We start from the raw sequence: 20181 nt of genomic DNA, 5'->3' as shown, positions 1-20181 counted from the left end.
CTCTCTGGAATCTCGGTGTTGACAGAGAGCATCTGGGCCCTGGGAGAGCTTCCAGCCTGCTGGGTCCTCACATGTATACACACGGTGGGAGGGTTGGAGGGGCGAGAGTAAAAGAGGTAGAGCGTAGGTTGCAGTTAATATACTGTATGCCATCTCTGTATATCCTTTCTAACTTTGTTGTGCCCATTGACCTACCCATGGATCTGTCTCTCAGTTGTTCCCCTCCTCCTTTGCTTGCAAGCACCTAAAGGTGGTGTGTTTTATGAATGGGTGTTTCTTTTATTCTCACCTACTCTGATTCAACAAAGAAAATAATGTTGTCAAGGAGGTATTCATCTTTCTTCATCTCCTTTTGTTTTTTTAGACCTTCTTGCTCTGGTGAAAATTCCCCCTTTTTTGTGGGCTGTGCAGATCCCTGCACTGTGTGTTGGACTTGTGGGTCGCCTGTCAGGACATGTCCCATATACCTGAGTCACAGAGGAATTGTTAACCCCCACAGTACTGTTGAGGAAGAGTCTGCCAAACCATGCACAGCTGGGGTGTAGCTAAGAGATGGGAGAGGCAGAAGAAAAAGAAAGGAGAAAAGTTAGGCTTTATAACGTAAATAAGTTCTTTCTCACAGCCAAATTGTATATGTATTTCATGTATATTAAACTGAAATGAGACGTCAATTTTGCACAGAGTAAGCCATACAAGAGCAGCACAGCGAGATGTCCCGCTGTTAAAGAACAGCTGTACAAACAAAGAGAGGGGGAAAAGAACAAGAAAAACACATTATATCAACATTTAACAACAGTTGCTCTGTAATCTGGTATTACTTCCACAAGCAAAGGAGGGGCCTTGTCAGGCCAAAGTGAACTTGGATACTGTTGTGGCATGAGGAAGCAAAGTGCTTTCAAGGTGGTTAGCCCAAGATGTGAAGGTCTACAGACTCATCTTAATCCAGGAGGCTTGTACTTAATCGCTTTTGATGTGCATGTGAACATGACCTGCTTCAACATTCCAACCCTGACCATACCAAGTTCAGGAGACCAGGGCAAGGCTGAGCAGAGGAGAAGGGGCGAGGGAAGTGGGGTGGTGGGGGTGGCTTTGGCTTGCACTAATTGGCTGCCAGGCTTGTCTGTACTGCCTGGGGCAAAAGGAATACCCTGAGCTCAACCCACCACCCCCAATGTCTTCCAACTGTCCTCTTCCAAACTCCTTTTCTCTTCTCCAGGCCCTCCTGTGTCCCCTCAATTTAGTATGTGTCTTTGTGTGTGCTTGTGTACGCACGTGCATGTATGTGCTACACTGTGTAAGCTGGCACATTATTAAGGGGAATTCCAGTGAAAGAGAGACGCTGAACAGAGAAGGGTCTGTCCTTTGGATCTGCAGTGGGTGGCATCCTAGCATTCTTCTTTGTGTGTGATTTCTGCCCACAGTGACCCTGTGTATTTCTCTGGTCTTGTCTGTGTTATATTACTTGCTGATGGCACATAGGACTCCTATACGGAGCATGAGAAATCCCATCTGCCTTGAGTTCACTGAACTTATTGTGGAAGGCTGAGAAGACGTGGAACTGTTGTCAAGCCAGGCTTCGGGAGACTAAGTTAGAGAGATTTGGCTGAGGCGGGCTAGGGCTTTGCAGCCAGGCAGTCATCCAGAGTGACGGAGCACAAAAATGGAAAGGGAAAGACGAGGGTAATAGGAGCAACGGGGTATTAACAAATGAGAAGTCATGACTTGGCATCTGTGAGTATAGTTCACGCACAGACACACAAATGCATGCTTACCCGCTTTGGTATAGTGGGAAAAGGGCTGGCACACCAGAGTGAAGTGCAGGCTGTCCGTATGCTTCTTCCTGTTTTGTCCTTCTGTGTGTGTGTGTGTGTGTGTGTCTGTGTGTGTGTGCGCGCGTGCACGCTGTAGAGTGGTTCAGGTGCGGTTAATGTTGGCACCAGATCTTCAGGCCCGCGGCAATAAACAACAGAGCAGGCAGGAGGCCAGATGCAACTCCACAAACTTTTAACCTCTCCCTCAGCTAATCCCTCGCCACACTAGTAACTCTTTCTTTTTTTAACTCGTTCTTTCACCTCTCACACTTTCTCTGTTCTTTATTTCTCCTCCCACTGCCTTCTCTTCTTTCTTTCTCTCTCTCTCCTTTAGTTCTTCTCTCCTTTTAAGTGAAGTCAGTGTGCTGACCTCTAAATAAAGGCTGGAACACTACAGCTGTTACCAACTTCAAACAGCCAATGGCTCAGAGTGGAGCCAATGTGAGTGTTAGGGGTAGAAATAATGTGCCTATTAAAACTAACTTAGAGCCCTCTTTACTCTCAAGGCTCCCTGGGTCTAAGTTGACCACGCCAAACCAGGCTTCATACATACTTCAGCTAAGCTGAGACACTCACAGTGCATCCAGTCCAGAGTGAGATGAAGAATGAGCTAAGACACTGTTCATTTTGAGACAACAGTATCTATATGATTTTCACTCTTTGATATAATCTTTCCATGGTGGAGGGCAGTCACAAAGGGTCACCTACGCTTCCTCACATTAGGTGCCAGTTACATAATTTGACTGGACGCCACGTAATGTAGCCTCATACAAAACCATTGAGGCCCCCCAAATCATATTCTAGTGGTTAGGTTTCTGCTTGACACCATGCTTTTATATTTCTTTTTCCTGGCACATACAATAGGTAAACACAAAAGCAATAAATTACAGTAAGTTCAGCAGGGCACAGTAAAGTTTTTAAACAAATGAATGTGTGCTGGTCATTGTTGTTATTAGTTAGATCTAGATAAGTGGAAAAAGTTGACCTCTGTTTTCACGGAACAAGTTAGGCTGACAAAATCCAGGTCTGGTTCACGATGAATCATCCACCTCAAGCCCATATTAATAGAACTTGTAAAAATGGAAGCTGTCTTTTATCCAAACACTCACAGAATGTCTTCATGATATAAAGCCTGAGCCAGAACCAAAATGGAAAGCATCAGGATTAGTCACCCCACTCCCATGTTTGTTGTCTCTTGTTCTAAAGGGAAGGGTTTCATGATTTATTATCTGTACAGATGGTTTTCATACCTAGACCTATCCCCCTAACCTAAATAACTTTTAAATTTAGATTCTCAGTCTTTGTTCTGTTTCTTCAGAGCGCTTCAGAGTTGACCTATAAGGCCGGCTGCCCTTTTACTGGGTTAATGTGTTTCCAGTGGATACTATTGCCTGCCAAAGCCCCTTATTTACCTAGGCCACAAGCAGCATGTACAAATGAGCAATTAAACATCACAGAACAGTCTAGTAAATTTGTGTAAAATATAGTTAGGCAATTTGTTAAAAAACCTTGCTTGAAGTGTTATCCATTAATGAAATGACCATCTAGTACTTTTTGTAGTAAGAATTCATTTATGTTCAGAACACCAAAATACTGTACTTCCATCAATTCAGTGCTTGATTTAATTATGCTCTAATTTTTCTCTGTAGTAAACACACTCATTGCCTTTAAACCTAAATTAGATGTTATTAGTAGAGTTGTTGTGACATTTGTATGTCACCCTTGTTGCATATTAGTTACTACACATCTTTTCTTGAATGCTGGTACTGGTGTTTATAGGCATTATTTTCTGCTGGTCCTCTTTTCTGTGTGTGTATGTTTTGTGCAAAAGTGTGCGCGTGCCTCTGCCTGTGTTTGTGTTTTTCCCCTTGAGAAAAATAATTACAAGTTATACAGGTTGTCATTATGAGCCTGGCTGTCCGGCCTTGCTAGGTTAATTACATGTCTGATGTTGGTGATGTCACCATGTTGGCAACTTTTCCCAGGCTTGTGGACACAGACTTAGGCTGAGCTGAAATGGGTCTTGACAATCCCTAAGTTGTGATCAATGCTTTAGGTTTTTCCCCTTTTTCGTGTGTCATCCTTATTTTAAAAGCTTGTTTGAAAGAGAGACCTTTTTTCAGGACTGTCCTAGTCATCTTCTCCAGAGTATCATCTTTGCTTATAGACCTCTTCCTCCTGATGTTTAGTGTATGTCTCAGATTTAATTTATTAGTACTGCGCATGTGGTTATTTAACTTGCCTTTTGAAAAATAGATGAGGAGCTCTACGACTGTAACATGAATGGACTTGTGCGAAAAAGATACAGGACAAAATGTACATATGTTTGTGCTGTGTGACTCATACTATTCTCAAAACATCCCACTTGACCTTTTTGGATTGGTTACAGGTAATACAGGCAGAGTTTCAAAAGTAGAAGGGAGTATTAAAAGATATAAGTTGCTCTTGTTTGGAAAGCAGTAGAGTGGTATTATTGAAGCAGAAGTACACATAGAATGCATTCCAGGCTGAAGTGGGTGAATGAGCAAGTCTACGAATGGACATAGCATTCCTTCTGGAACACCTGAGAGGTTAGGCGGATGGTGACTGCAAGCTAAGAGAATGCTGAGTGCAAATCTCTGTCGACAAGCTGTGCCTCCTGCTCTGCTCCACCTGGGGAATGTGTTACCTAATGGGCCACAAAATGCCTGGAGACCACCGCTCTCTTATCGCTGATATTAGATGACCCTGCAGAAAAACAGGAATCCATCATGAAGAATAAGACCCTTGCAGAAAAGTAGGATTGAAGGCTTTTCTCTTTTTCTGTAGAGAGCAGAAAAGAATGGTAGGTAATGTTATCTTGTTCACAGTTACAAGAATCCTGCTTGCAGAGGCTATGGGTTTTGAGTTTCTAATATGTATATAAAGTTTCACTGCACAATGGATCTTTTGTCTACAGCAAACTGAACACTCCCCCCTCCTTCTTTTCCTCTCTCTTGTAAAAAAATGCATTCATGTGCTTGTGGGGCTGTGAGGACTCAGGTTTCTGCTATCTTTGTGTGCCATGTCGTCACTCGCCCCCGCGAGCTGAAATGTGCATCTTGCACAGGCAGGCGCACTGCCAGGGCTGCTTCCAGCTATGGATTAGGGAGAATCCAGGAAACAACGGACTCCTGACAAAACAGCAGCATGACAGGTAACTGAAGTTGCACTGGGGAGAGAAGAGGCAGACGATAATTACAGAGCTTTTTGTTTTCTGGGCACTCTTAGCTGGCTACTTAAGTGCCTGATCTGAAATCTGTGCCTTGTAATTACAGTAGTGGGCCCCATTAGGGCAGAGGTCTTGGTGGGGATTATTCTCCTTCTCTTCTTTCCTCTGTATGTGTGTGTGAGACCTCTCTACCTCCTCCTGCGTCATGTTGAAACCACAGCAGTCAGGGCAGGAGGAGCAGGAATTAGCCTTCCTCTTGTCTGACTGTCCTGTGTGCACAGTCAGATTCACACTTGCTGCCTGATCCCAGAGCCAGAGATGACAGTACCACGACCTGCACTTAGTGTGTCTGTATGTCTTTTCCATCCTCCCTCTCCCTTTCTCCAGTTCCATAATACCTTTGCTCCTTGTGCTGACGCTGAGAGATTTGTGTTGATTATGACAGGGTTGTCACAGTGATGAGCGTGCGGCATGGCGTGTGTCATGTCGAGTTGACAGGGACTTTGGGCATGGCGTCTGTAGAGACGGGTTGTGGCTCTAGGTGAAGCTGGCCTAAACCCCACCAGAACTGTGTCACCAGGTTGATGGAAGAAGGCCAAGAGATTTGCTGGTGGAGTTCAGAGGATAAACCTTGGCAATAGCTTGCCACGTTAATGTATTATTGTTTCACCAGACGGAGAAATACAGAAACAGAGGGGAAGAACAAAGAATTGGCCGTGGGACTCTGAGATTTGGCTTAAAGTGGGTCAACGTAAAAGGGGTCATCAAACACCTCCAACCTCTAGGCACAGAATCACCGATCTAGAAGTCAACATTAGATAGATCCTGCCTCTTTAAGCTGCTTGCCCTCCTAATAGATTCTTAAGCACTGGTTTTAGTGCATGTTAAACCAGGATTACCCAATCAATTACAGTCAGTACAAACAAGGATTACTTAAAACAGTGCATTTTTCTTGTTGAGAGGCTAAAAGCAGGCTAAATGGAAGAAGTAACGCTGCTGTTGATGCGAGGAGCAGTCACGATGGGGTCGTGATGACCCCAGACATGGGCACCACGGGGAGGAGATAAATCCTCATTTTTAGTTGATGTATTCAGGAAGCTTTGAAATGGATCCCCTGAAATGTTTTGCAAATGTTTCTGCTAGATTTGGTAGAATCAGTTTAAATTTTTAATTTCCTGAAAATGACACATTTTGTCTTAAGAAAATGTACACCAGACAAAATTTACAGCGTAGTCTGGAAGATGATTCATCGATTTTATTTCCCTGTGTATATACTGTATACAAGTATGTGTTTCTGATGTTGCCCAGCCATTCAGGCTGTGTGAAGAAAAGTAGTTTTTCAGTGGGTGTGGAGGTCTCTGAGAGTTGATCAACCCTCAAACTCACATACTCGCCCTTTCTCTGAACTCAGCTTTTGTTTACATTTTAATCACAATCAACAGCTGTAACCTCCTTCACAATACCCAGCAAGTAAGGACATATATATACTTGCCAAACCAGATCCCTGTGCTCATGTGTGTCTGTGTTTACACATTTGTTCTCTCCCACGTGAGCCACCACACACCCCTTAGATACTGAAATACATAACCTTTGTTTTATAATACTATGTTGCATATGATTGGTTGTCTAGCTGCCTGTCATCTGTCAACCAGAGCTATTGTCTTGGAGTCCTCAGACAGCACTAAGTATGTGTCATTAGAATGGGCTTATGTGTCATCTTAACCTCTGCACGTGTCAGTCTGTCTTTAGAGTGCAGCCATGGATGTGAAGAATCCTGCAGTATCTTACACAGCCAGAACTCTGACTAGTTTCTCTCTCTCTCTCCCTGTTACACACACACACACACACACACTCTCCCCCTCTCATTCAGTTTTCCCCTTGTTGTCAGTCAGTGCTGAGTGACTGGTGACTAAGAGCCCTCTCCTGTGTAAAAGGTCAGCAGGCTCCTTGGAAAGAAAGAGTAGCTGTCTTTTTGTAAAGCAACTGTTTCCAGAGCATTTTGATAGCAGTTTGTCAGTCAGTCAGCCATTTCTAATCACAATACCCTGTTAATGGTTGAAGAAGGACGATGAGACAGTGGGGTGTTTCTGACTGGAGAAACTCAAGGCTTGTAGTGTCTGTGGTTTCACAGAATGAACCGTTTTGTGACCACAGCCACGCAGGAAAGGCAAGGTGTACTGTTCCTCAACAATGCTTATGGCACCACTGCCATTATCAAAAGCTGCTATTTAATAGGGCTTCTTCCAAGGACTTAATATAGCAAATTGTGTTTATACTTAGGTGTGATTATCATTGGTCTCTCTGTTTGATTGGCGGTGTGGCAAACAAAGGGCATGGAACATCTTCTTTTATGTGACTATGAAGCAAATGTTAGTGCAGTACAGTGTAGCCAAGTGCTAGATTTTTGGTTGTGTGAAAGTAACTCACCAAATTAGCAAATTCAAACACAATTCAAAGGTAAAACAACCTCCCTCCCCTTCTGAAAAAGTGACTGTTTGTCCCCAATTTGAAATGAATCTTACTTAATTAAGAAGCAATGAGAGTCCACAGATAGCATTCCTTAATTAGCTTAAGCTGGCTGCTGTAACCAGATCCACTGCATTAATGACAACACAGCCCCTGTGAAAAGCATCATTGTTCTCAAGATAATTGTCCTTTTAGTTAACGCGGCCCGGGAAGGGTTCTCCTTGTTAGAGGAGCTGGCTGGGACCAAGGACAGCCGGAGGCAGGGAGGAGACTGGGACAGATACTGGCCCAGTGCCCGTTGTGACAAGCCCACTTGTGCCCTCTGCTGAAATCCCCTTAGTATGCAGTGGAATTAGCTGTCCCCAGGGTGTGGCACCAGGGGGTTGGTCATTAATTATATATGCCCTGAATCTTAACGAATGAGGAGCAATCAATAAAATAAAGCAGATGTATGCAAATAGCATGCTGATTATACTGCCTAATGACATGTCATGTACTTGGCAGGAGAGAGCTGATGGGGGGAGGAAGGAAGGAGATGCACATACAAAATGAGTCAAAATACCAGTCTTGTCTCATGTTGAAAACATGCATGGGTTCAGACACTGTAAATTATTTTACTACATTTTTTATAGCAGTAGATTTCAGCAGTGTTTTGGCCTATGAAGCTGCACTGTTTCATTAGCTCGTTAGATTCTTTTCCAGATCTTATCATTGCAATTTTATGTTTCTCTGTGAGATAGTGTGCAGTGAATGTCAGCCAGGAAATGGTGTGAGACTTAAAGGTTGGGTCGGCTGGAATTTGAGCAAGGTAAGGTAAACTCTGGTGGATTGTGAGCTGTTGGGGTGTTAGTGGCACTGCTGATAAGGGCTATAAGGGAAAGGAGGAGAGAATAGTTCACCTGCTTGGAACTCTGCCCCTGCACTGAGATCTCATTGTATCCAGCCAGCTGGAGCTGTTGGAAACTCTATACCTGCCTTTAAGCAGAGAGGGAGGGCAGCCAAGAATTAACTGCTGCCTCATCCTGGCAGCCGCCAAGGATGCTGTCTGCCTCCATTCATGGTGAGCGTGAGAGGGCAAAGAGGAAAGAACCGAAAGAGGAGGGGAAAGAAAACAGTGCTGGCAATGTGTGTCACAAAAACCTGAAAGAAATTAGGAATAAAGAGGAATTAGAAGTATTAAGAATGATTTATCTTGCTTGGTCTCTGTACAGTGTATGTGAAGATGTTGTCTGTACAATAGTACAGACAGAAGTACAACAGAGAAATGCACATCTGCACTTCCTCAAAGAGACACAGCTCATATTAGTGAGTAGTATCGATATCATGGCCAAACTGTGTGTTTAGACTGTACTCTGATAAAGGATATTTTATCCACTTTGAAAAGTCTTAACACATTTACCTGCAACAAAAATATTCAATATTAGTCAGTATAACTGGAGGTGTCATCTCCAACTGACAGCAAAGTTCGCTGTATTGGGCCACATTATACTAATTAAAGTCCAGCTCTTCCAGGTCTGTCATGGTTTATTCTCATAGTGCCTGACTAGACTTAGGGTTTGATTACTCTCCCCCCCATGGTCTTCCAGTTTGCCTTCAGCACAGTGAAATCTAAGACTTAAGCACTTCAGGAGGCCAGGACAGTCCAAGGAGAGGCCAGGGAACAGGTGGTGACCCTGTGCAGCATGGGAGTATATTATTGACCAGGGTCCAGCGGCCAGATTGATTGCTTTATTGTATTGCCATGAACCTCAGTGGCCAGAGACATCTGGGTGACCCTGGCTGGACAGAGCATCGCAGTGACCCTCACCTTAGCTAAAGAGTTATGTGGCTTTGACCTGCTCCCTAATGGGGAGGTCTTGACCTGCTCAGCCACTGGCCTTAGTACAGAGCTAAAGTGGACCTATGCCTCTCCCTCCATGGTGTCACACTGGTAATTTAGTGGCTGGGGGTATGCCAGGGTCTTGAGGGGCCACCTAGTTTTTGGCCTGACTGTGTCCTGACGTTAGACCTCCCTGTGACCCACCGACTTTCATTGTGTCAGCACGATGGGTAGATCCAAGGAAAATGTTAATTAATCTTCACCAAATTACTTCACAATGGTGGGAAATCAATACATCTGTCTCAGATGTCCTCACTTCCAGCTAATGGTTCAGATAGATGGCTCATGTTGAAGTGGATTGATAGTTTTCATGAATTTCATTCAACACTGCAATTCTAAATTGTGTTCATTTATTTATTACTAATAATTTCAAAAAAAGCTACAAAGACAACTACATATTTTTATTGTCTGCATGTAGGACTTTCACATAGCAAGTGGAACCTCCATGGTTTCGTGTGTGGTGCAGCGGTTCTCTGGGCTGGATGCCACGTTGACTAACCTTGTGCCCTGTATAAACAGGGCGAGACAACAGGCAGCACAGGGGAAACAGCCTTTACTCTGGTAGAGGCTGTTTCCCCCACCATCACTTCCTACTTCCACTTAGCTGACAAACAGAATATCTGTCAGGCAGGTTTTTCCTGTGCTCCATATACTTTTGTAGTTGTCAGCTACAGCTTCTCATCACAAAAAACAACCATGCACTAAACACGCTGGGTAAACAGTTGATTCTGTAATGCCTCTCCTTCTACCCCTCACGCAGTCTCTCTTCATTCATTGCCTTTTGTTTAATTTAAAGTTTCCCAAGATTTGCATCAAAAGATGCACACTGAGAAAGGATGCTTCAGTGTTTTTAACCTTTTACAATACACCACACCCAGGCCTATGAACAGCAAAAAGATCCTCCCACTTTACAATGCAGATTTATTTTCCATCACCATCTTTAGTACTTGTTTCCTTCCAATAAATGGAAGGCATGGCTGTTAAGTGGAGATGAGTTGATTTGCTTTCAGTGTGAAGTGGACACTGTTGTCCTGTTCAAAGCAGGATGTGAAGGCCACTTCTTTTTTTCTTTTTAAAGCAAGTATCTCGTCACGACTGAGCTCGGTGTCCTTCCTAACCTTCTTATTTCATAACTTACATTACTTTTTACAAAGGAAACATTCATACAAGTGAACATTCAACTCTGGCCATAGTCAACCTTTACTATTTTCATTCTGATCCACAGTCCCCACGAGCTGTCTTTTATTATTCTTACCTAAACCTTAAACTGCGGCCTTGTCATGGACAATGTGATTCTTTGGTATTGTGAGTTTCAAAGTTGGTACGTGTTGGAGAGGCCTACTTGTAGACTAGTGTGTGAATCATGAAGAAGGTAGAGGGTTGGCAGCAGGAGACAAGAGGTGGGAAGTGTGTTTGATGGGTGCTCACTACATACCTGCCGAAAAAGGGGAATGCATGGCCGCGCCCATGCCAACTGCAGCCGTTGTGGCTAATTACTGATAATCATATGTTGATAGGCAGGACAGATGTTCCTGCAAATTACCCCCTCTCTGTATTACCACCTCAACACACACAATCTCCTTCTTTTTGTTGTACAAAAACATTTCTTAACCAAGCGATTAAACAAGCATGCTGTCAACATTAAGCAGCTTTCATTAAGACCCTGTCCAGCATTTCTGATGCTTCTGCAAAAAGTGCAACCTACTCCATCACCCACCCTCCTCTTACTCTGTCCCAATTAACACTCAGCCCCCATTTCATTGATTGGGAGAGGTGTAGTATTGGCTAGGTGGACTATGAGCGAATTGATCACATTGACCCACCATGTGAACCATGAGAAAATGTTGAGCTGCAGATTTCTCACTCCCAGTTGAAAAAAATTGCCAGCAGACATGAAGCTGTTGGATACTGTGTGAGTACATATTGTCTGAGTGTGTGTGTGTGTCATATATATATATATAATATATATATATATATATATATATATATATAATATATATATATATATATATATATATTATATATATATATATATATATATATATATATATATATATATATATATATATATATATATATATATATATATATATATATATATATATATATATATATATATATAGTGTGTGTGTGCGCATGCCTATTTGCATTGGGCATGGCTGTACTGTGTTGTGACAGGTTTAAGTACATGGGCTTTCATGTGGTTTTAGGGACTTAATAGGCACACGCCACACCTAAACTATATTCTTTGGGGGCCCTCGCTATACAAGTGTTGTTTTCCCCCCACATCTAATCATGGCCCCTTGCACGCATATACACACAAAAACACACACACTCCCTTATAGCCAGTCAAAGGGCAAACCGCTGCCCCACCTCCTGAAGGTGCACCTGGCATCTGCAAGTCCACTCCAATTACATCTCCCCAATTACAGGTTATGAACCAATTAGTCACCCTCTCGTTTTACACTGCCCCTATCACTCTCCCTCCTCACAGCTCAAATATGTGGGCATCTGTTAGATATGGGGCAGAGGGTCCTATCATTGACAACATGAGGGAGGTTGCTGGTCTGAGGCATTTGCTTGTCAGTGCATCTTGGGGGGAGATTATATACTGTTATAATAATAATAATAATAATAAGAGATAATGGTTGACATGTAAGTAACTCATCCAGGACAGCTGTCTGGAGACAGTTGCCCTGGCAAACTCCAACATGCACATACATTGTAAGAAACACATACTGGGGATAATTTAAGCTGTCAACTTCTAATTTGTAGTGGCACTCAACTTGAACTTTCAGGGTGAGTCAGTTGGCCCTGCTCTAATTCTCACCTAGTTGCTAACATGTTTTTTTTCCGTGTGTGTGCGCGCACGCAAGGAGGTAAGCACAAACGTGGATAAGCAAGTTTGCTCATGTACACATGAATGAGTAGGTATTTTTGTATTGTTGTCTTTTGTTTTTTTATGCTTTGTTTCTATCTGTGGTATGTAGTGGAGTGTGTGTGTGTGTGTGTGTGTGTGTGTGTGTTTTACAGTGTATATGTCTATCCTCCCAGCCTTATGGCTTCATTCCCAGTTCTAGTTGGCATGTGTAAAGACTCTTAGCCGTGCCCATTACACTGGCATAGCAGCCTGAGTGGAAACTCACTGCTCCATAGAGAGAATTCATTCACAATATGTCACTGTATCTGGCTGCTATTTCACATGCATACATACGACCATGTGACCACACACACAGTGTTGTGCAGAGCCAGCAGCTCTGTGCTGTGTGTAAGATATTCCCTTATCGTATGGGGGATTGAATGGAGCTGCCTAAGGGCCAAGGGTTAAGATTCAAAGTGCTTTGTCTGTGATCTCCCAGCTTTCAGTTTCCTTAGTTTTCCAATAGCGGTCTTCCCAGCGCTGGATCTTGTTTATCTTGTTTGCTGGCATGCTCTTTCAATGTCAAAACAATGACATCATTAATTAAGTGTGTATTAAACGTGCAGTTATCAAGAACCACTATGTGTAGTGCTGAATCTTCTGCTACTGAGTGAGGTTTATTTCCTTGTGAAAAAAACTCTTGTGGGTTTTGTTTTTTGTCAGATTAATATGTGAATATTATGCAGATGCGTTTAGCAATTTTTGGATGTGGCCACACGTTTTCTTCTTTTCACTCTCATCATCTGTCTCCAAAGTCCTAAATTATGATGTAAGAGTGCTTTTTATGTGTGTGTAATGCATGTGGGTACATGGGGGGACAGAGGAAAAGTAGGCAATGTAGACAATGTTATCCAATTCCAAACAAAGTCTTCACTTAATACAACCATCCAGCAGATGTCAGTTGTAGGGTCTCTTCCTCTTTCCACATTTAGAATCAGGTCTTCTGTTATTTTACTCACCTCTGCCAAAGATAAACTTAAATCCATGAATGGATTTTTCTGTATTCTGTACGGTACACATAGCAGTTTTTATGCCCTTGACACATGCTCCCTCTGACAGACTGAATCAATGAATGTTATGTGTCATTAAAGTAATGCTTTGGTCCACTTCACATGCTTTTTCCCCTGCAAGAGGCATCTGTCATCGACTTGAGCCCCTGATCCTGAAGCTAATTACCCAACAATGTAAATTACTGTAGGGTTGAGTTGAACCTCTGTTTCTTGAACTGTCCCCTCATCTGCTTTTCCTTCATTTTCTTCTCTGTACTTTTATCACTTGTATTCAACCCTCAGCTCCACCTCAGCTCTCCATTGTGACTTCTAGCAAGACATCATACCATCCCCAGCTGCTGAAGCCCATGACCAAATCCCTAGCAGATGATAATTCTTTATCTTCACCCTTTAGCTCCCTCTGTCCCTTTTCGCTCTGTTTTTCATAGCGCTTTACTCTTTGAGTGCTCTGTCTTCATGCCTTTGCACCTATGTATCCGTTTGAGGACTCATCCCATACATGTAAAGTTCAGAGTGAGAATATATTTAATATTCAAATATAAAGCTCTGTTGTAGAATGCTTTGGCTAGTTTAATATGCTTACACATGCATGCATCCAAGTCTGTGCACATGCTTACACATGCTCATGCACTAAAGATGTGTGCCTGTCCTTTGAGGAACGTATGGGTTCTCTTCCAGTGTTTGACCTTCAGACCCAAGGCTCATGTGACTGAAATTCCACTCCACATACACACGCAAATGCTACATACAGAGTGCTCACACAACACACAGACGCTCTGCTACTTTTATCTCCTTGCTCAGAAATAGGAGCTACACCACTTAAAAACAGTAATAATACCCACAAGCTACTACAGCTCACCGATAAGAAAGCACAAAGATAAATGGCAGCAAACAACAGCCAATTAAATCTTGACTGTTGATGAGGAATCCCTATAGCGTGGGTGCTCCAGTGTTCCCCTACCTAGCTTCAGTTGTGCTACGCTGTGCTCAGCAGGCTGCCCAGCTGGGGCCCAGATGTGGCAGCCATGTCAGCCATGTCATGTGGAGCTGGGAGGCAGAAGATAAGAGGCCGATGGTAGGCCTGCTCCTTGGTCTATGGTCTGTTCCGCAGCAGTTCAACTAGATGTTGCGGTCGGTGCAATCTGAACTTTGACAGCCCATGTCACGCTTAATGCCTCACTTCCCAAATACAGCTCAGTAGGGCTGATTTATATCTACCAGGTGCTACAGTGTGCAAGCAGCTCTGGGATGAGAGGAGGCATGTGGCCATTTCATTAAGGGAGATGAACAAGGGCTGCTCTGTGTGTGTGTGTGTGTGTGTGTGCAGATGAGCGGCAGGACGCTGGTCTTTCTCAAATATAGCTCCACAGCACTGTAGCTGTCACAACACTCATACCAGGTCAGGAGAGGAGTGGAGGAAGAGGAATTTATTAACACGCTCCCCATTTCTTAAAATATCACACCAGTATGTTCTTTTCCCTACCTCTCATTTGTCTGTTACTTCTCGCAATAGGATTTTTGAATGCGTTTTCAGCTCGTGGGCATCTGTCTTCCCAAATCAGAGTGCCTGGAGACTTGTAGACACTACCGTGCCAAGTTTTGGTACAAGCATTCAACAGCCAATAGCTTTAATGGTCATATATTTGTTGATTTTCTTTCAACTGCTGTGCAGGAACAACGCTTTGACTCTGCCCCTTGCTCTCCTTCTGTGGGGGCTTCTCACAGAGCATGATGCTTGTCACCCAAGCCTCATCTCTCTCTGTGCCACACACGCCTTCTAGCTATGCAACTCAGACATCTAATAGGAACTGCTTCATTGTTTGCGGATGTATTTTACAATGGGCTTATTCTGTTTCTGTTATAGTTTGATGGCAGCAGGCTTCCCTCATGTTAGACAGGTCTCCCTGGAGGTCTGTGGCTCAGAACATAACTCAGATTTAGTGCATAAGAACACTTATGATTACCACTGTAGGAGGAACTGTTGTCTTTTAGTCACATTTTACCTCTTTATTTCCTGCCAAACTGTTGTGTTTTTCTTCACACAAGGGTCTCTGAACACCGTGGTCGGCTCTGTCAGTGCTCAACGTAGCTACAGATGCTGTTTGATGTTCCTTGCACACTTCTGAGTCAAGTGCTGAGGTGTCTTTCAGCATTGCCCTCCAGGCCACCTTGTTATACACTTAACAAGTTGTTCTCTTTTTGTTTTTCTTCCCCTTTTCTCTGTTGACAGTTCCTCATCACTGATCTACTCAGAAGGAATGCACATCAACTTCCAAGGTTTGCCTTGGAATCCGTCCTTGTAAACTGTAGGGCAAGCTCTGCTCTCCTTTTAAGATGACAATTGCATCAAGATCTGATTTGAGTGTTCTGTTTATAAACTGCCAGTGTAAAGATTAGGCATCCCATTGGCATGCAGACTAGTGTTCATTGGGCTTGGCTTCCTGAAGACGCATTAACAGTTCTTTTTTCGTCTCAGTGAAATACACCAAGATGTTCCAGAAGTATGCTGTGGAATCTAAAAATACGTCTTTGTTTCGTTGGGAATGAGAGTAATCTGAATGTGATACATGTAATTCCACCTGTCAGATTTCCCCCCTGTTTATTTCCAATGAATGATCCTGGTTAGCCACACAGCTCATTGCAGAAGTGTGAGCACTAACTGAAGATGTGAAGATGTATTCCACTGTGGCACATGACACATACCCATGTTTGAAAGAAATGTCCAATATATATATATATTATATATAATATTCATTGCAGGCTTGCTATCACACTCCTTTGTCTTTTTTCAATATAAAAAAGGCTTTCTTTTTAGAGCTTAAGACTATTGTTTCTACTTGCTTTTATTTTTCCTGTGTCTTTTGACATTCAGTGTCTCCACAATTCTCGTTCACTTCCTCTTTTAAAGCACAGGGCACATTACTCTTTTAACTTTATTAACTCTCATAATTCGGGGGTGGGGGGGGGGTGCAATAGAAAACACTTTCCCCCTGAGGTTTATTGTTTAAAACGGGTGCAGCTCTTTCCCAGGATAAAGGCTTCAGCTAAGCAGAGAGGAATTTGGGCCAGGCCTCATAAAAAAAAGTATTTGTGTACCAGAAAGATTTTCGCTTTTCCTTTTTTAAATCTTTTTCATTAATGACTTTAGCAAATGTGAAGTGGGAAGTGAATGGTTCGGCTGTGCAGGGTCTTCAAAGGAACCCTCTAATTATTTATCCAGGATATCCTACTCTAGAATTAGAGGCCAGGTCACCATTGGCTTTCATGCCTTTTTCTGTAAAGAAATCATTTCCACAGAATGGTTTCACTGGTACTCTAATCCCTCCTCTGTGTGTGTGTGTGTGTGTGTGTGTGTGTGTGTGTATAGCTGCACCACTCCTCGGTATGAGGTGTATAAAAGAGATAGTACCTTTCCATTTTACACACATAACGCTGCATGACTTTCCACATCTCTGCTCTCGCCCTGGACAGCTTTCACCGACATTACTCAGGTTTCCTGGTCATTTGGCCTTCACATGCCTTCTAAAAGGGATCTTATCACCCTACTCAGGTTTAGACACTTAACCGAACACTGGGCCTTATCCTCAGGCTTGTGGCACTGCATCACTGTTGCACTACTGAGTCTCTGTGTGACTTAACTCATCCACTCATACCACTGCCTGCACCTCAAAGGGTGTCCCAGCTTAACCACTTAACTGCATAATAGATTAGCTGTTTTCTGACCGTCTAGTACACAGATTCTTTCTTAGAGAATACACCATTGATTCATATATTGGTGTCTTCTAAAACTCTCTTTAGCATTTTTCTAAGGGAGTGTGTCCCTTTAAGAATGCTCTGCAGAGGATACTTGTCTAATTCCAGGTGCCAGTGAACCCTGTGTTTTACCAGGTGTAAGGACTGGGTCATTACTAAGGTATTTGTTTTCCAGATTACACAAAAGGCCCAGGATTATAGACATGTTATCCATGTCCCCTATCTGTCTGTCAAGGCATGATCCCTTTATGGAGCCTGGATCCTGCTCCACATTATGCTCCTGTTTGCTTTCATGCCTGCTGGAGATCCTGCAGACCACATCTCAGAGCTACCATGTTGTTCTGAGGGTCAGATCCCCTTCTCTCCCTTATCTCCCCTCACTCTGTCAACAGGGGCTTGGTATGCTGATCAGTGTCAGCTATATCTATAATAGATGCAGAAATATTGGTAATGACATCTCCCTGTTCGTCCCTATACCTACACTTCTTCAGGTTTTGGATGGCAGGGTAAGGGAGCAGAGCTGTGTGGGTGTGTTTGTGTATGTAGTTGGGTGAGGTCAAATTTAGTCTCAGCCCATGGTCGCTGGTCAGCTGATGGTCTCTCCAAAACATTTACATAATGCCCCACAATTGTGATAATAAACCATTTTATCATTGGGCTCCCAATCAATAATGCGGCTTCTTAAGGTTTAATATTTCAATGATATTGATCATTTTAACAGCTGTGTTTGTGGTTGGCTTGCCTTAACTGCAGCGCTGTGGGAAGGTGTGTTTGTCTGCATGTGTCTGTATATATGTGTGTGTATGGCACCATGCGATCTTGCTTGTATGCAATCTTGATTCTTTGTCACTGTTGGTCAGCCTTGCGGTCCTCCGTACATAGTGGTCTGTCCTTTAATTTCATAACAGCAACATGCCCAAATAAGTTGTGGTCATCGGCTCTCTTAACCCCTCCTCTATCACCCTCATCCAGTTACTATAGTAGAAATGAAATGGAATGAGTGCAAACAGAAGCTCTGAAAGCACTGCAGTTAGCAGATTTCACTTCCATCCTCTCTTGAGAGAACGTCTGCTTCCTGCAGATATAAATAGGGGCAGATTTGATAATTAGTAGAAATGAAGGTCCTGGAGCTCAAAGACTTTGATCAGCACATTTCCCCCTTTCCCTGACCTTTCATTGGACATGTGTCTTTAGTTCCTTCACTTTCTCTCTAGCTCTATATCTAAATCTCACTTTCTCTATCTCTCAGTCTTTCCTCTGTCTTTACTGCTAATCTGCAAACACTACAAAACACAGGTATACATACTGTATATCAAAAAATAGGGATGCACCGAATGTTCGGCAACCGAAATTAATCACCCCGAAAATAGCAAAAAAAGCACTTTCGGTGTTCGGCCTAATAAGTCAAAAGGCCGAATGAATTTTACCGAACAATTACGTTAACATGTTGGCAGTGTGGAAGCATTTTAAAGTGTCTGAGAAAGACACAAAAATCGCTGTTTGCACACATTCAGTTCTGCTGAATGGTTTCCTATAACATCCACTCTATCTGTGGCTGAATTCTTAGAAAAGGCAAAAAACGGTCTGACCCGCTTTGAGTGTTTCTGTCACTCGTTTGTGAGAAGGCGATTAAGCTAGCCGCACCTACATTTGGAGTGCACACGTATTCAAGCCTTTAAGGTAAATCCACTGAAACGAACCAGTGCAAGCTGACAGGCAGGTTAGCAAAATTATCCTGTCATTTTCTCTCTTTACAAAGACAAGTATTGCAGTATGAGAGTCCTACCTGAAGAGAGGCTATGAAGTCTTCATGTTAACACGATCCGAGAACCACATGCAACATTATTTATCAAATTAGGTCAGACTTGATGAATTTAGCGCAAGGATATGCATGTGACAACATCCGGTGTAGTGCCAAATTCTGCATGCTTGCCGAGAATTGCCTGCACCTCGCGGGTTATAAAGTTTATTTATGCTGAGAAAAGAAGTGGATGCCAATCTTGGGAGGTAGCCTACAACATCTGTGCTGCCAAATTTTGCATCCACTTCTTAAGGTCCTTTTCAGACACTTTGCTGTGCACATTGATCAAATGCGGTTATTACCACATATTTTTGCTGAATCTCAAGGAATGATACTTCTGCTAAGTGTAATAAAATATTAAAGACTCTAAACGTTTATAAAAGATATACTTCAAAGCATTTATCACCATTGATGAACCCCGCAAAGGATATTATAGCGTTTAAAAGCAGTATTGCAGTAGTGCTTGCAATTCTCAGCAAGCATGCAAATGTGGCATAACAACTGTTTTCAAAATAATGTCTATACAGTATGTAAATAAGATTAATTGGATTATATTCACAGAAAGCATAAAACATATTACATGTGTCCATTGAAAGTAAATGGACACATGTAATTTACTTTACCGGACCCTCTCAGGTCTTGGACCCACCCACCACAGTCACTTGACACTGAGGAAAAAGCACATTTTAACTATTTAATTTATGCAATGATCAAAAAAGGCAATAATAAAATGGAAAGGAAAGAAATGTGAAAAACCTCGTTTGATATTTGGGAATTTTTTTCATTGTATTTGGTTTCTGCTTCAGCCAAGAATTTTCATTTTGGTGCATCTCTATCAAAAAATATCTTTATGGGATTTCTAAAGGTTTTGCATGTAGAAATCTTCCCAAGGATCATGATCAGTGTGATGTTTTCTGATTGATTAGTGCCAGAAAGACCAGTGTACAAAGTACCAAGTGTTTTCTCAGCATTTCTGCATTCCACACTATGGGAAAGTCAGCACTGCATGCTAAAGGATGTGAGGTTCCATGTCAGACTGGTGCAAATCATTCAGGATCCATGTCTGTCCAAAATTGAGCAGAAATGGGTGGAGTGTATCTAACTAATCTAATAAGTATTTGAAAGCTTGAAGTTATCTCTGTCTTGCAATTTTAGAGTGTGCTCTGTGCACTGGTTTGCCAGGGGGCGAATGTTAGCTTGTGCCCCATAGCCCTTTTCTGATAATACATCAACACCTTAATTCCAAGGATAATTAATGCTGTTATAAATTACAAAGCTTTTGATAAATTAACCACATGCGACATAACAGGAAAAGAATACAGTACAGTCTTTCAGTATGGTTTGTAAATGA

At 42.6% G+C, this 20181-nt stretch overlaps 1 protein-coding gene across 1 annotated transcript in view; it reads left to right on the top strand.

The window, feature by feature from the left end:
- Window positions 1-4856: 4856 nt before the first annotated feature.
- The window catches only part of zfhx3 (zinc finger homeobox 3), a 113810-nt gene continuing 98485 nt past the window's right edge, over window positions 4857-20181 (top strand). The window contains 1 exon segment of the mRNA XM_038700886.1: window positions 4857-4986. The gene's annotated coding sequence lies outside the window, so the exon portion shown is untranslated.

Source organism: Micropterus salmoides, unplaced genomic scaffold (genome assembly GCF_014851395.1).
Source record: "Micropterus salmoides isolate LMB-PRFRI ecotype aquatic unplaced genomic scaffold, ASM1485139v1 Ms_hic_scaffold_6, whole genome shotgun sequence".
In the NCBI taxonomy this organism is placed as follows: domain Eukaryota; kingdom Metazoa; phylum Chordata; class Actinopteri; order Centrarchiformes; family Centrarchidae; genus Micropterus; species Micropterus salmoides.
The sequence above is the reverse complement of the archived record's forward strand: the minus strand, read 5'-3'. Positions and strand labels throughout refer to the sequence as shown.